Source organism: Haemorhous mexicanus, chromosome 2 (genome assembly GCF_027477595.1).
Source record: "Haemorhous mexicanus isolate bHaeMex1 chromosome 2, bHaeMex1.pri, whole genome shotgun sequence".
Classification (NCBI taxonomy): Eukaryota; Metazoa; Chordata; class Aves; order Passeriformes; family Fringillidae; genus Haemorhous; species Haemorhous mexicanus.
In genome coordinates, this window is record NC_082342.1 from 28646415 (window position 1) to 28652414 (window position 6000).

A 6000-nucleotide genomic window follows, 5' to 3' on the forward strand; every position below is an offset into this window, starting at 1 on the left:
CTCTGTATGGCATAATAATGCCACCCTGGCCTGTGTCAGCAGCAGTGTGCCCAGCAGGACCATGGCAGTGACGGACCCCCTGTGCTTGGCACTGGTGATGCTGCACCTTGAGTGCTGCGCCCAGTTATGGGCCCCTCACTGCAAGAAGCACATTGAGGTGCTGGAGAGTGCCCAGAGAAGGGCAACAGAGCTGGGGAAGGGTCTGGAGCACAAGTCTGATGAGGAGCTAAGGGAGCTGGGATTGTTGAGCCTGAAGAAAAGGAAGCTCAGGGGAGACCTTATTGCTCTCTGCAACTCCCTGAAAGGAGGCTGTGGTGAGGTATCAGCTGGCCGCCTCTCTCAGGCAACCAGTGACACAAGATGAGAGAAACCATTCAAGAAATGAGTGGATATGGCATTTAGTGCCATGGTCTAGCTGACAAGGTGGTAGTTGGTAAAAGATTGGACTTGAAGTCCAATCTTGACTTCAATCTTGATCTTGAAGGTCTTTTCCAACCTAAATTATTCTGGCCATATACCTTGTCTAACACTACCAGATACAGAACTCAGGGAAGGGAAAACTAGGAAGTGGGGTCTGTTAATGGGATAAAATCTGTCAGGGTTCCTCCTACCAAGCACCACTACAGAAAGTAACCCTAATGAACATCTGACCAATGCACTCAGGTCCCCACGTCTCTTAACTGGTCTTGTGGTTCATCACTAACTGCTCTGCGCTGTCAGGACTCACCAGGTTGCAAAACACAAACATTAATGCAATGCCTGACTCTATCCATTGGTTTCTTCCAGAAGCTAACAGCCATGGACCTCAGGGGGCTTCAGGTCATGCAGAGCACAGCTGTCTTTACTGAAAAAAAGTGTCTCAGATCTGACCTTAAGACTCCAGAGTCAGCCCTTATGGTACTTGATGCACTCTCATAACTGAACTTTGCAACTTCTTCTGTCCCTAATGTCCTAGCAATTAACCAAATCCCTGTATCAACATGCCACTTGGTGCATTTCCTTTTTTAAGACCAGCAGTTTGCCAAGGATAACTCATACACTATAGACAAGGCCATCAGATAAATACAGAGTGCATAATAACCTGGCATGCCTTTATGAGACCAGAAAAAACCAGTATATCATGGGATTTCAGGCAGGGAGTACAGCATCAGCACGCTGGAGGGGAGAACATTATTAACAAAGCACTTTCTCTGAGCTCCTTGATAACTTTGGATGAGGTAAGCTGGAGGATATGTTAACTCTGTGCATACACAGAATGGGCAAGCCTTGTGACTGTTAATGGCTTTGTTAAATCATTTCTCTCAGTGAGTCTGTCTGTAATAAAGGATTGCTGCAGCTACCCTCATTTTTTAAGCTGCTTTGAGTTTTGCACATGGAAAGTATTAAGTGCTGGCATTACATCTGTAAAATTAAGGGCCTAAAAAGGTCAAAGTCATCAGCTTAATTTTTGCAAAGAGGATTGAGCAACATTGGGATCTCAGGGTATCTGATTAGTTATACATTACAGTTTTTTTCTGTTGTCTGCTCTACTGTACTTTGAATATGTTTTCTCTCTCAAAGGTTTGTGGAGGTTTTAAGTTAATTTTGTGGTAGCATAAGGTACCAGACTGCCAAACTGCAAGATTAAAAGGATCCTACATGTTTAGATCTGCAAGAAATATCAGCACCAGCTACCCTATCCATTATCCCATCTCCCTTTCCCACACTCCCTTCGTACCCTAAAATAACCTCAGCAATTAAACTGAGAAAGGACTCACAGAAGGAAGAAAAACTGCAATCTCTGTGTCCCATTTTGTCCCAGCCCTCTCTGGCTCACTGCCCAACAGGAAGGCTATTTATACCAAATTTTTTCCCAGGAGGACGATGAAGGGCTCTGCTATATCTCATCTCCCCATCTGATGGGCAACTAATCAGCCACCAAATCATAATGATTTTCAGATGTGGAGCAGGGTCAGAAGGCAGAGGTGAGAAGCATTAAACCTCCTGCCGATTTGCATACATGTCACCTGAGCTTGAGCTGCGTAAGTTAACAGGAAACATCCACCAAAGCGAGCAGGAGCACTGAAAAACATGAACCAAACAGTCTCTGTTTGGATAATCAGCTCTCTTTCTCCAGGCCATAGAATGGCTTGGGCTGGAAAGAACCTTAAAGACCTCTTACTTCAAATGTCCCTACCATGGGCAGGTAGGGACTTAATCAGGTTATCCGAACTGTGTTTGAAGGAAGCAAAGGTATTCTAGTTGACAAAGAAAGGAGACAACATTCACTCCAGCAAACTGTCACTGAGCCACATCCACCCCAGCCTCAGAGGAGAAAGCAAACTGTCAGACAAGCCTTTTTGGTGTGCTACAATTGCAATACCAATAACTTTTTCAGAGCTTGCTAATCCTAAACTCTTCATGATTTCTATGGACTCTATCACCTTGGAAATCCCAAATTAATTTCATCAGTACAGAGACTCCTGTTATTTATCCCATGGAAAAACACTGCTCTGCAGAACCATCAATCCAGCCTGAAATTCAATGTGCTGAAAGAAAAGAAAAGAAAATCTGCATGGTGAAAACAAAGGCAAAACCAAGAACCTCCCAAAGACAGTTGACATCAGGGGAAGTAAAGATTTGGTTGTTGTGTCTCAAAGCAAGGGAAAAGGATTATTTATAGTGGGCAGAGGAGGGGAGAAATAAACCTGCTGGGGAACTGGTTCTACCAAAAGTATTCAAAGGTAGGTTTAAGAGCAAAATGAAAAAAAGTCAAGTGACATGAAGAATGCCTCTATATAACCCTTCAGAGGTGTTTGGGCTGTCTCCAAATGCAGATGGAAACACTCAGATCTGATTTACATAGGTTTAGATTTCCCTTGGACTAGAAATGGACAGAGTCCTTTATTTCAGTGCCAAAATTTATCAGAAAGCATGTTTTCAGCAACTGGGGCAGGGGGGGTGGGCATGGAACCAGTCCATCCATTTTCACACTCCTTTTAGCAATGTAGAACTTCTCCCCTGGGGCCCACTGACTATCATCCTTCAAATGCAGTTTCAGAGTACATTTCTTCTTGAGGTTTCTTAGGAAGTTAAAGTCTTTCCTTTTAAGCAATTGTGACAAAAATAGCCTGATATGGAAAAAACCCACCCACACATAAACATCTCAGAGCTATTCTAATGTATATCACATTTTTCCGAGAGAAAGGGGTAATCATTTGTTCCCTTCACCTATCATACTGCTGGCTCCACAGGCAGCATGTCTCCCTGCAGAAAGACTTTTCTATCCATGGCTGATGGAGTTTACACCTCTCTCAAGGGGAAGGACGCAGGAATGGAAGGCCCTCTAGACCCTGCCATCTGACAGAAGAGAACTGTCCTTTGACAAGGACTTTGTCCTTTGACAAGGACTTTGACAAGGACAGCTGCATCAACACTTGGCAGGGTGGTTTAGGGTGAGGGGTTCAGACCTAGACATCTGAACTGCAGATGTTTAAAGTCATGGTAGATGAAGGTCAGCCTCTGTCTCCCATGGGATATGTTGCCAGCTCGCAAAAAAATCCCAAAAGCCTCACCACCACCAAAACAACAAAAAAATCTCACAAAGCAAACAATGAAAAATTAAAGGAAATTTAAGTAACAAGATGGATCCTGTGAAAAGCTGGAGATTCTCAGCAATTTCTAATACATTCAAGAGACAAAAGAATCAGTGACCTGCAACTCACCTGTACTTGTCTCTTCTCTTGCTGTGACTTCAGCTTGATAATACTGTGGAACTCTATTTTACTGATCTTCCCTTGAAGGGATCATTTGACTCAAAACATCAAACCTGCTTCCCCACCATAAACAGACTCTGTATGGGGACCAATGTCTTTGCCCTGCTGATGAAACAACCATCACCTGGATCAGATTGGAGGTAATTTATTTTAATACTTTTGAAAAAGAAGAAAGAGAAAATGAGCAAAAATACTTTTGAAAAAGAGAAAGACATCTCATATATGTAAGTTTCTAATTAAAGAAAGCTGCTAATTTAAGTCAATTAGAACCTGACTGACCCATAATCATATTAAAATACTTACAGCAGAACCAAATTGTCCCTGCAAAAAGGGGATTTTGCTTTTCTGCATACAATTCATGGGGAGGACAGAGGAGAGTTGAGGGAAGCTCCCTACTGTGCAGATGTTATCCTGACATGATCCAAATAAGTACATCTGGATGGCATAAAATCTGACAAGGGAATTCAGTAGTATAGGGACTTCACCTGTTTGCAAATTCCACTGGATGGGGATTTCACATGGTGAGCATCCTTCTCACTTACCATGTCACAATATGACTGTCAAGTGACTATGGACAGCTAACAGAGATTTGTCTCCATCTATTTTTTTATAGAATTATCTACTTTTCAGTTATTGAGCAAGCCTCCAGAGCTTCATACCTCCCATCCTCCTAGACAGAAGTCCCTTCACAGCAGCTCTGGACATGCACTGATCCCTGTCTTTCAGAAGCAGTTGGGCCACAAAACGCCATGCCCTGTGCTAGTGCCATCTGTACTCTTAGACAGCAAACACCAGGCTGTAGCCTCTGTTTTAGTACTGGCCAGAATGCCACACATGTTTTTGACTACATGTCAAAATATGCTTAAATTGAGGCTCTGAAGAGAAAGGGCAGGGTGCCTCTTCTTTTTCAGGGCAGCTGAACACCTGTCTACAGGAGAAGCAGGGCATGAACCAGGCTCTCTTAAAACCTAAGCTGATGTACTAAATGCAGGGGTGCTTTTTTCCTCTACTGCTTTCTTCAGTCTCTCCCTGTATCATTGCTATTCTAGTTACAGAAGGAAAAACAGTACCTGAAAATTTGCATCTGCATCAACATCAACCCAGCCTCCTTCTAGGGATCCATGTGCCCATATTCTTCATTTATCTTCATTTCACACTGTCGTTCCTGCCAGCTACATTGTCTCTGCCAAAAACCTTTTGGAAAGAGGAAGTGTCATGAGAACCACTGCAATTATAGATCCAAACCTACACCAGCTGGGTCAGTGCAGCCTCTTCAAAAACTTTTTTTGTGGCTAGGACCACGTGTTCATATACATACATCTCTATTTTCATGCGTGTCTGTTTCTTTACTTCTCTTCATCAAGCAAAAGCCACCATGCTCTGCAAATTTACAGCAGTTTGTGCCACCAAACTCTAGATCTTTGCAGAAATATGATGTTTGCAGCAGACTGAAAACAAGCTTGCTGTGTAAATGCTGACTTCGTGGCACGGGTGGATTTTGGAGCAGTGAACTCTGTGCAGGGAGATCACACAAAGCAATCCTCAGTAAGCCTGTGAAATTGCACTGATGGGTAACATACAAATGTGGTGGATAAGGTAAAGGGGATCCTGGTGAGCTGTAGGAAGAGCTGAGCTTTAACAAAGCATCATCACAGGGATGGCTATAAGCAGCCGCTTAAACCTTGGGTTTCAGCTGTTCCTTTCTAGGAGACCCAGCTTGAAAAATTAACTATTCCCAAACAGTGTGTGTGTGTTTGACCCCACTGCCTACACAGGATAGACTGTATAGTTTAACTTTCAAGCAACCACCCTATTCCTCTCTACATGATCCCACTAACTGCTGCTCCAGGCTGGCAGAAAGGGCAGCTCAAAGGGTGAGAAATGCTAAAAGCCCTCACTCCTTGTCCGTGCACAAGGACAGCCAAACAGCCCCGGGAAGGCACAACTCTGCTTTCTCTTTTGCCTGTGCTTACAGGTGCCTCACTGTGAGGACAATGGGTGCTACAGGAAATGCAATAGGGACAGTTCACAACCTGAGCAGAAGCCAAATGGAGCCACTGAGGCAGAAGCAAAGGGTGAGGAAAACAGACCACGGCTACTCCAGGGTCAGCCTGTTCCCCAAACCATTCCACATCGCCTAAGGAGTGAACAAACCTTGAGCTGGTTCTGGTCTGCTGATCTGGAACATCTCAGGGGCATTCTTCTGGAGCTTGCTCTTGTGAGTATCCTGACTTTCTACAGCATT